The sequence below is a fragment of the Aethalodelphis obliquidens genome, unplaced genomic scaffold (genome assembly GCF_003676395.1).
Source record: "Aethalodelphis obliquidens isolate GAN/ISIS:26980383/991018 unplaced genomic scaffold, ASM367639v1 scaffold84, whole genome shotgun sequence".
Taxonomy (NCBI): domain Eukaryota; kingdom Metazoa; phylum Chordata; class Mammalia; order Artiodactyla; family Delphinidae; genus Aethalodelphis; species Aethalodelphis obliquidens.
The window spans coordinates 3,253,866-3,266,047 of record NW_020838028.1 but is presented as its reverse complement, the minus strand read 5'-3'; the positions used below and the strand labels follow the sequence as shown (position 1 = coordinate 3,266,047).

The 12,182-nt window shown below is 35.4% G+C and overlaps 1 protein-coding gene across 4 annotated transcripts in view; it reads right to left on the bottom strand.

Moving 5' to 3' along the window:
• ADAMTS20 (ADAM metallopeptidase with thrombospondin type 1 motif 20) overlaps positions 1-12,182 on the bottom strand; it is a 203,604-nt gene that overhangs the window by 111,810 nt on the left and 79,612 nt on the right. The gene's annotated exons all lie outside the window — the stretch shown is intronic.

Below are 12,182 nucleotides of genomic sequence, written 5' to 3'. Positions count from 1 at the left end.
AAATAACCAGTTTCTTACTGTAAAGTTTTACATTTAGAAATTTCTTAATATAAAATAAATACTTATATTAGCTACTGTGTTTTAGCTCCCTCTTCCTATGTATTCTTTTAGTCATAAATGTCAGAATAAACTGAACACATTTCTTTCATGAATATGCTGGCGTTCCCTTGCCTTCATTAGTATTTTCAATTTGCCTAGTGGCTCAATTCCAGTGTATTCATTTTCAGGGCTGTGTATTTGGAACACAATATTGACTCCATTACCACCTAAACTTTATGTTACATGCTTAAAGATAGATATATTCTAAACTGAACATTTTAGTCACATGACATATCTGTAAAAATATGCATTGCATATGATTAGAGACCATGATCAAATATCTCCATAGGCAAGACCAACAAAAATCAAAGTGAATGTATAGCCTTATGGTACCAAGCAGCCGGCTGAGGGTTTGTGCCTAGATTCACTCATGTTGATCAAGGGTTCTCTAAAACTGGGCAGAGATAGAATAAAGCAGCACAGGCCCAAATCTGACACAGATTCCCCATGTTTGGAAGTGTAAGAAGCTACACAGAGTCACCAATCCATCATGTTAAAGAATAAAAACCATTTTTTAACATACTTTGTAAAACATGCTCAGAGACTAAGGCAACAGTACCTGCAAAAGGATAAATGAGCAGGAAACCTAGTAATTATTACCAACATCTTGTATTTGTCATTAAAAACTATCCTTAGGGTGTGTTCAATTGAGGAGGTAAGAATAAAGGAGCAGCAGCTACTCAGGGGAGGATTTTGGGGGGCAATGGGAGAAGTATAAGAAAGCAAATCCAACTCCAAGAAAATATTGAATTCTCTCCTATGCCATGTTCTGCAAGTTCCCAAATAAAGGCACTTTTTGGACTCAGAACCCATTGCCTAAAATCCTGGCTGAGTCCCTGGGTGGAGAAAGACCCTGTAAAACATCCGTGTGGCTGATAGGGACTTGGTGCTCCAGCCTGGGGTCAGGGCTGAGCCCCTGATGTGGGAGAGCCGAGTTCAGGACATTGGACCACCAGAGACCTCCTGGCCCCATGTAATAACAATCAGTAAGAGCTGTCCCAGAGATCTCTGTCTCAATGCTAAGACCCAGCTCCACCCAACAGCCAGCAAGCTCCAGTGATGGAGGCCCCATGCCAATCAACTAGCAAGACAGGAACACAACCCCACCCATTAGCAAAGAGGCTGCCTAAAATCATACTAAGTTCACAGACACTCCAAAACACACCACCAGATGTGGGCCTGCCCACCAGAAAGAAAACATCCAGCCCCACCCACCAGAACACAGGCACCAGTCCTCTCCACCAAGCCTACACAAGCCACTGAACCAATCTCACCCACTGGGGGCAGATACAAAAAACAATAGGAACTACAAACCTGTAGCCTGGAAAAAGGAGACCCCAAACACAGTATGTTAAACAAAATGAGAAGACAGAGAAATATGCAGCAGATGAAGGAGCAAGGAAAAAACCCACTAGACCAAACAAATGAAGAGGAAATAAGCTGTCTACCTGAAAAAGAATTCAGAGTAATGATAGTAAAGATAATCCAAATACTTGGAAATAGAATGGAGAAAATACAAGAAACATTTAACAAGGACCTAGATGAACTAAAGAGCAAACAAACAATAATGAACAACACAATAAATGAAATTAAAAATTCTCTAGAAGGAATCAATAGCAGAATAACTGAGGCAGAAGAACGGATAAGTGACCTGGAAGATAAAATAGTGGAAATAACTACCACAGAGCAGAATAAAGAAAAAAGAATGAAAAGAATCGAGGACAGTCTCAGAGACCTCTGGGACAATAGTAAATGCACCAACATTCGAATTACAGGGGTCCCAGAAGAAGAAGAGAAAAAGAAAGGGTCTGAGAATATATTTGAAGAGCTTAGAGTTGAAAACTTCCCTAACATGGGAAAGGAAATAGTCAATCAAGTCCTGGAAGCACAGGGAGTCCCATACAGGATAAATCCAAGGAGAAACATGCCAAGACACATATTAATCAAACTATCAAAAATTAAATACAAAGAAAAAATATTAAAAGCAGCAAGGGAAAAGCAACTAATAACATACAAGGGAATCCCCATAAGGTTAAGAGCTGATCTTTCAGCAGAAACTCTGCAAACCAGAAGGGAGTGGCAGGACATATTTAAAGTGATGAAAGGGAAAAACCTACAACCAAGATTACTCTACCCAGAAAGGATCTTATTCAGATTCGATGGAGAAATTAAAACCTTTAGAGACAAGCAAAAGTGAAGAGAATTCAGCACCATGAAATCAGCTTTACAACAAATGCTAAAGGAACTTCTCTAGGCAGGAAACACAAAAGAAGGAAAATATCTACAAAAACAAACCCAAAACATTTAAGAAAATGGTAATATGAAAGTACATATTAATAATTACCTTAAATGTAAATGGATTAAATGCTCCAAACAAAGACACAGACTGGCTGAATGGATACAAAAAAAAGACCCATATACATGCTGTCTACAAGAGACCCACTTCAGACCTAGGGACACATATAGACTGAAAGTGAGGGGATGGAAAAATATATTCCATGTAAATTGAAATCAAAAGATAGCTGGAGTAGCAATTCTTATATCAGACAAAGTAGACTTAAAAGTAAAGACTATAGCAAGAGACAAAGAAGGACACTACATAATGATAAAGGGATCAATCCAAGAGAAGACATAACAATTGTAAATATTTATGCACCCAACATAGGAGCACCTCAATACATAAGGCAAATGCTAACAGCCATAAAAGGGGAAATTGACAGTAACACAATAATAGTAGGGGACTTTAACATCCCACTTTCACCAAAGGACAGATCATCCAAAAGGAAAATAAATAAGGAAACACAAGCTTTAAATGACACATTAAACAAGATGGACTTAATTGATATTTATAGGACATTCCATCCAAAAACAACAGAATACACTTTCTAGTCAAATGCTGATGGAACATTCTCCAGGATAGATCATATCTTGGGTCTAATAAACCCTTGATAAATTTAGAAAAACTGAAATCGTACGAACTACCTTTTCCAACCACAATGCTATGAGACTAGATATCAATTACAGGAAAAAAACTGTAAAAAATACAAACACATGGAGGCTAAATGATATGCTATTAAACAATCAACAGATCACTGAAGAAATCAAAGAGGAAATCAAAAAATACCTAGAAACAAATGACAATGAAAACACGATGACCCAAAACCTATAGGATGCAGCAAAAGCAGTTCTAAGAGGGAAGTTTATAGAAATACAATCCTACCTTAAGAAACAGGAAACTATGAGACACTGATGAAAGAAATTAAACATGATACAAACAGATGGAAAGATATACCATGTTCTTGGATTGGAAGAATCAACATTGTGAAAATGACTACAATACCCATAGCAATATACAGATTCCACGCAATCCCTATCAAACTACCAATGGCATTTTTCACAGGGCTAGAACAAAAAATTTCACAATTTGTATGGAAACACAAAAGACTGCGAATAGCCAAAGCAATCTTGAGACAGAAAAACAGAGCGGGAGGAATCTGGCTCCCTGACTTCAGACTATACTACAAAGCGACAGTAATCAAGACAGTATGGTACCAGCACAAAAACAGAAATATAGATCAATGGAACAGGACAGAAAGCCCAGAGAAAACCCACACACATATGGTCACCTTATCTTTGATAAAGGAGGCAAGAATATACAGTGGAGAAAAGACAGCCTCTTCAATAAGTGGTGCTGGGAAAAATGGACAGCTACATGTAAAAGAATGAAATTAGAAGACTCCCTAATGCCATATACAAAAATAAACTCAAAATGGATTAAAGACCTAAATGTAAGGCCAGACACCATCAAACTCTTAGAGGAAACATAGGCAGAATAATCTATGACACAAATCATAGCAAGATCCTTTTTGACCCACCTCCTAGAGAAATGGAAATAAAAACAAAAATAAACAAATGAGACCTAATGAAACTTAAAAGTTTTGCATAGCAAAGGAAACCATAAAAAAGACCAAAAGACAAATCTCAGAATGGGAGAAAATATTTGGAAATGAAGCAACTGACAAAGGAGTAATCTCTAAAATATACAAGCAGCTCATGCAGCTCAAAATCAAAAAAGCTAACAGCCCAATCCAATATGGGCAGAAGACCTAAATATATGTTTCTCCAGAGAAGATATACAGATTGCCAACAAACACATGAAAAGATGCTCCACATCACTAATCATTAGGGAAATGCAAATCAAAACTACAATGAGGTATCACCTCACTCCGGTCAGAATGGCCATTATCAAAATCTCTACAAACAATAAATACTGGAGAGGGTGTAGAGAAAAGGCAACCCTCTTGTACTGTTGGTGGGAATGTAAATTGATACAGCCACTAATGGAGAACACTATGGAGGTTCCTTACAAAACTGAAAATAGAATTACCATATGACCCACCAATCCCACTACTGGGCATATACCCTGAGGAGACCATAATTCAAAAAGAGACATGTATCCCAAAGTTCACTGCAGCAGTATCTACAATAGCCAGGACATGGAAGCAACCTGAGTGTCCATCAACAGATGAATTGATAAAGAAGATGTGGCACATATACACAATAGAATATTACTCAGCCATAAAAGAAATGAAATGGATGGCCACAGAGTCTGTCATACAGAGTGAAGTAAGTCAGAAAGAGAAAAACAAATACCATATGCTAACACATATATATGGAATCTAAAAAAAAAAAAAAATGGTTCTGATGTACCTAGAGGCAGGACAGGAATAAAGATGCAGACAGACATAGAGAATGGACTTGAGGACACAGGGATGGGGAAGGGTAAGCTGGGATGAAGTGAGAGAGTAGTATTGACATATATACACTACTAAATGTAAAATAGATAGCTAGTGGGAAGCAGCTGCATTGCACAGGGAGATCAGCTTGATGTTTTGTGACCACCTGGTGGGGTGGGATAGGGAGGGTGGGAGGGAGATGCAAGAGGGAGGGGAAATGAGGATACATGTATACATATAGCTGATTCACTTTGTTATACAGCAGAAAGTAACACAACACTGTGAAGAAATTATATTACAATAAAGATGTTAAAAAAAACTATTCTTAGCTTGTTATTTTTTTCCACATATTTTAGATGGGAAAAAAATACTAAATCTTGTATTAATACACACTATGTAGCCTTGGGCAAATTATCCTCATTTATAAAATTGAAATTATAGGTCTTACTTCATAGGTTTGTTGTGAAGACTAAATAAGTCCAATCATGTTAACCTTAATATAGTGTATGATACATAGTAGGCACTCAAATATATCAGCTATCATTATCATCACCATTACTCTTGACTTAAAGGATAATAGGAATACTTTTATTTTCACATTCTATGTTTCTAGATATCACTATGATTTATGTGCACAGGAGTGGCTGAAAACTGCAAAAAAAAGAATGGGGACCACACCACCCACTTCTACATGAACAGCCCAGAATGTCTAACATTAAATCATTAAAAAATAGTAAGATATGGCTGACATATTCATACTTAACTTTTAGTATAAAGATGTGACAACTAGGCATAGATAATATAAGAAATATAACATATTCAATGGATTCTTCTTAGATGATTGACTCATAAAATATGTCTACAAAGTCAGAGAATAGTTTGCAAGGAGAAGAGAATGGGGTCTGTTGTAAAAATTAGAGTAGCAGGTGTCTGTTTCCACATTTGTGGAAGATTAGAGTTTCTAGACAGTCCTCCTACCACAAAGAAACAAGTCCAGTATTAAAAAGTACTTTTTTAATGAATACTGACCTCACAGTGTACAAGAACTATCAAATCCCCACACCTCCAAAACCTAACATATATTCTCTCCCTGCCCATCTCATACCTATGCACGCATGCATACATACATATAAACATTTATACCATGGGCTAAATTCTAATTGGTAAGCAATGAATAGTAGGGATAGGAATTACTCTGAGGGATAATACTGATAAAAGCAATATGATCCAGAGCTTGCTATAGGAAGTTTCAAGGTACAGGATCTGGTTCTGAATTCTCTGCCTTAAGTCAGGGACCTTGGTTAGTAACACCCTTTGGATTACAGCAAAAACAACTGAAAATGCTCTCTAGAGGAAAGCACACACTTTTTAAGTGGTCCACCACTAACCTTATGGATTAATATTAAGTAAATATGAGCTTATGATCAGAGATCACCAAACATACAAAACAACAAGTCAGCATAAGAGAAAGTTAGCAGAAACCACATATTTGGCTATCAAATGTTTAGGATATGGGAATTGTCAAAGATGGTATATAAAATTACTCCAAATAAATGTGTCAGTAAACATGAAAGGCAATTACAAATATAAGCAAATATAAAAAGAATGTAAACAAAATGAACACACAGATTTTGAATAAGAACTAACTAGGATATTTTAAATTGAAAAACTTATGTTGAACTGGAAAATTCAGAGCACAGGTGAAATATCAGATTAGATGCAGCCAAAGAGAAAAATAATAAAATGCATGTTAGAGATGTTTGAATAAAGCATGAAGACAAAAAGAAATAAAAGCATGGAAAATAATTATAATAAATGTACATGGACTAACGTTGGTAGTTAAACAGACATTATTATGGATGTTATTTTTTAAATCCAATTATATGTTGTTTCCAATAAAAACACCTGAAGTAACAGGACATTGGAAAATTGAAGGAAAAGATATCTAGCAAATACTAAACAAGAAAAAGTTGGGTGCATAAATATTTACAATTGTTATATCTTCTTCTTGGATTGATCCCTTGATCATTATGTAGTGTCCTTCTTTGTCTCTTGTACTAGACTTTATTTTAAAGTCTATTTTGTCTGATATGAGAATTGCTACTCCAGCTTTCTTTTGATTTCCATTTGCATGGAATATCTTTTTCCATTCCCTCACTTTCAGTCTGTATGTGTCCATAAGTATGAAGTGGGTCTCTTGTAGACAGCATATATATGGGTCTTGTTTTTATATCCATTCAGCCAGTCTATGCCTTTTGGTTGAAGCATTTAATCCATTTACATTTAAGGTAATTATTGATATGCATGTTCCTATTCCCATATTCTTAATTGTTTTGGGTTTGTTATTGTAGGACTTTTCCTTCTCTTGTGTTTCTTGCCTAGAGAAGTTCCTTTATCATTTGTTGTAAAGCTGGTTTGGTGGTGCTGAACTCTCTCAGCTTTTGCTTGTCTGTAAAGGTTTTAATTTCTCCATCAAATCAGGAGCACCTCAATACATAAGGCAAATACTAACAGCCATAAGAGGGAAAATCGACAGTAACACATTCATAGTAGGGGACTTTAACACTCCACTTTCACCAAAGGACAGATCATCCAAAATGAAAATCAATAAGGAAACACAAGCTTTAACGATACATTACACAAGATGGACTTAATTGATATTTATAGGACATTCCATCCAAAAACAACAGAAGACACATTTTTCTCAAGTGCTCATGGAACATTCTCCAGGATAGATCACATCTTGGGTCACAAACCAAGCCTTGGTAAATTTAAGAAAACTGAAATTGTATCAAGTATCTTTTCTGACCACGCTATGAGACTAGATAGCAATTACAGGAAAAGATCTGTAAAAAATACAAACACATCGAGGCAAAACAATACACTACTTAATAACGAAGTGATCACTGAAGAAATCAAAGAGGAAATTAAAAAATACCTAGAAACAAATGACAATGGAGACACGACGACCCAAAACCTATGGGATGCAGCAAAAGCAGTTCTAAGAGGGAAGTTTATAGCAATACAACCCTACATTAAGAAACAGGAAACATCTCGAAAAAACAACCTAAACTTCCACCTAAAGCATTAGAGAAAGAAGAACAAGAAAACCCCAAAGTTAGCAGAAGGAAAGAAATCATAAATATCAGAACAGAAATAAATGAAAAAGAAATGAAGGAAACAATAGCAAAGATCAATAAAACTAAAAGCTGGTTCTTTGAGAAGATAAACAAAATTGATAAACATTAGCCAGAATCATCAAGAAAAAAAGGGAGAAGACTCAAATCAATAGAATTAGAAATGAAAAAGGAGAAGTAAAACTGACATTGCAGAAATACAAAAGATCATGAGAGATCACTGCAAGCAACTCTATGTCAATAACATGGACAACCTGGAAGAAAGGGACAAATTCTTAGAAAAGCACAACCTTCTGAGACTGAACCAGGAAGAAATATAAAATATGAACAGGCCAATCACAAGCACTGAAATTGAAATTGTGATTAAAAATATTCCAACAAACAAAAGCCCAGGACCAGATGACTTCACAGGTGAATTCTATCAAACATTTAGAGAAGAGCTAACACCTATCCTTCTCAAACTCTTCCAAAACATAGCAGAGGGAGGAACACTCCCAAACTCATTCTATGAGGCCACCATCACTCTGATACCAAAACCAGACAAGGATGTCACAAAGAAAGAAAATTACAGGCCAATATCACTGATGAACATAGATGCAAAAATGCTCAACAAAATACTAGCAAACAGAATCCAACAGCACATTAAAAGGATCATACACCATGATCAAGTGGGGTTTATTCCAGGAATGCAAGGATTCTTCAATATACACAAATCAATCACTGTGATACACCATATTAACAAATTGAAGGAGAAAAACCATATGATCATCTCAATAGATGCAGAAAAAGCTTTTGACAAAATTCAACACCCATTTATGATAAAAACCCTGCAGAAAATAGGTATAGAGGGAACTTCCCTCAACATAATAAAGGCCATAAATGACAAACCCACAGCCAACATCATCCTCAATGGTGAAAAACTGAAAGCATTTCCACTAAGATAGGAACAAGACAAGGTTGCCCACTCTCACCACTCTTATTCAACATAGTTTTGGAAGTTTTAGCCACAGCAATCAGAGAAGAAAAGGAAATAAAAGGAATCCAAATTGGAAAAGAAGAAGTAAAGCTGTCACTGTTTGCAGATGACATGATACTATACATAGAGAATCCTAAAGATGCTACCAGAAAACTACTAGAGCTAATCAATGAATTTGGTAAAGTAGCAGGATACAAAATTAATGCACAGAAATCTCTTGCATTCCTATACACTAATGATGAGAAATCTGAAAGTGAAATTAAGAAAACACTCCCATTTACCACTGCAACAAAAAGAATAAAATATCTAGGAATAAACCTACCTAAGTAGACAAAAGACCTGTATGCAAAAAATTATAAGACACTGATGAAAGAAATTAAAGATGATACAAATAGATGGAGAGATATATCATGTTCTTGCATTGGAAGAATCAATATTGTGAAAATGACTATACTACCGAAAGCAATCTACAGATTCAGTGCAATCCCTATCAAATTACCAATGGCAATTTTTATAGAACTAGAACAAAAAATCTTAAAATTTGTATGGAGACACAAAAGACCCCGAATAGCCAAAGCAGTCTTGAGGGAAAAAAACAGAGTTGGCGGAATCAGACTACCTGACTTCAGACTATACTACAAAGCTATAGTAATCAAGACAATATGGTACTGGCAAAAAACAGAAAGATAGATCAATGGAATTGGACAGAAAGCCCAGAGATAAACCCACGCACCTATGGTCACCTTATCTTTGATAAAGGAGGCAGGAATATACAGTGGAGAAAGGACAGCCTCTTCAATAAGTGGTGCTGGGAAAACTGGACAGGTACATGTAGAAGTATGAGATTAGAACACTCCATAACACCATACACAAAAATAAGCTCAAAATGGATTAAAGACCTAAATGTAAGGCCAGAAACTGTCAAACTCTTAGAGGAAAACATAGGCAGAACACTCTATGACATAAATCACAGCAAGATCCGTTTTGACCCACCTCCTAGAGTAATGGCAATAAAAACAAAAATAAACAAATGGGACCTAACGAAACTTCAGAGCTTTTGCACAGCAAAGGAAACCATAAACAAGACCAAAAGACAACCCTCAGAATGGGAGAAAATATTTGCAAATGAAACAACTGACACAAAGGATTAATCTCCAAAACATACAAGCAGCTCATGCAGCTCAATAACAAAAAAAAAAACCCAATCCAAAAATGGGCAGAAGACCTAAACAGACATTTCTCCAGAGAAGATATACAGATTGCCAACAAACACATGAAAGAATGCTCAACATCATTAATCATTAGAGAAATGCAAATCAAAACTACAATGAGATATCATCTCACACCGGTCAGAATGGCCATCATCAAAAAATCTAGAAACAATAATTGCTGGAGAGGGTGTGCACTGTTGGTGGGAATGTGAATTGGTACAGCCACTATGGAGAACAGTATGCAGGTTCCTTAAAAAACTACAAATAGAACTACCATATGACCCAGCAATCCCACTACTGGGCATATACCCTGAGAAAAGCATAATTCAAAAAGAGTCATGTACCAAAATGTTCATTGCAGCTCTATTTACAATAGCCAGGAGATGGAAGCGACCTAAGTGTCCATCATTGGATGTATGGATAAAGAAGATGTGGCACATATATACAATGGAATATTACTCAGCCATAAAAGAAATGAAATTAAGTTATCTGTAGTGAGGTGGATCGACCTAGAGTCTGTCATACAGAGTGAAGTAAGTCAGAAAGAGAAGAGAAAGACAAATACCGTATGCTAACACATATATATGGAATCTAAGAAAAAAAAATGTCATGAAGAACCTAGGGGTAAGATGGGAATAAAGACACAGTCCTACTAGAGAATGGACTTGAGGATATGGGGAGGGAGAAAGGTAAGCTGTGACAAAGTGAGAGAGTGGCATGGACATATATACATTACCAAACGTAAAATAGATAGCTAGTGGGAAGCAGCCGCATAGCACAGGGAGATCAGCTCGGTGCTATGTGACCACCTAGAGTGGTGGGATAGGGAGGGTGGGAGGAAGATGTAAGAGGGAGGACATATGGGAACATATGTATATGTATAACTGATTCACTTTGTTATAAAGCAGAAACTAACACACCATTGTAAAGCAATAATACTCCAATAAAGATGTGAAAAAAAAAAAAAAAAAAGACTTCAGAGACCTAAAAAAAAAGAAAAAGTTTGGCTACTATAGTATTGCCAGACACAGCACTTTAAACATAAAGCTATACTGACTTTATTTTCTTTCAAAAGCATTATTAGAGATAAAAAAAAGTCACTGCACAATTGTAAAAGCTTCAATTCAAACTTACATATGCCTAATAAGTTAGTCTGAAAATAGATGAAACAAAAAATTTGAATACTGTAATTGTAAAAATTATAATGTAAAATTGAAAAGGGATAGAGTGACAGAGATACATTCATGTTTCAAGTAAGTGACCTAGTAAGCAAAAAATTAGTAAATATACAGTTGATTTGAATAAGATAATCGGCAAGTTTGATTTAACAGGCATATAGAAACCTGTATACCATAGTTAAAGAATGTACATTCTGTTTAAACATACCTGAAACATTTTTTTTAACTGACCACATAATAGACCATACAGGTAATACCAAAAGATTTCAAAGAATGGGTATCGTATAGATCATGTTCTCCAACTACAGTGAAATTAAATTAGAATTTAATAAACAAAAAACAGTAAGTTTGAATATATTCATAAAATTTTAAATGCATTTCTAAATTATAAGTCAAAAAAGAAATCATGATGGATTTATACATACTTAGAATTTAGAATTTTAAATGACATGATAAATACCTATCAAAATTTGTGAGACACAATAAAATGATACCTTGAAGTAAGTCAATAGTCTTAAACAATAAAATTAGAAAAGAAAAAATCCTGGATGTTATTGAGCTAACAGTCAGTTTACATTATAAATAGAACAGCATGAGTAAATTGGAAAGAAAAGGAGAGAGAGAGCAGAAATTAATGAAATAAAAATGAGATTGAAAGCAAAGAGTTGATCCTTTAAAAAGACAAATGCAATAGACAATATTCCAGTGAAATTGGGCCATTATAAAGAAGTGTAAATAGATAATATCAGAAATAAAACAAGGCAGAAGTATAGCTATTGACAGAACTTAAAAGAAAGTGCTATGAGAATAATTTAAGCTAATTAATTTTACTACTACTAAAAGAA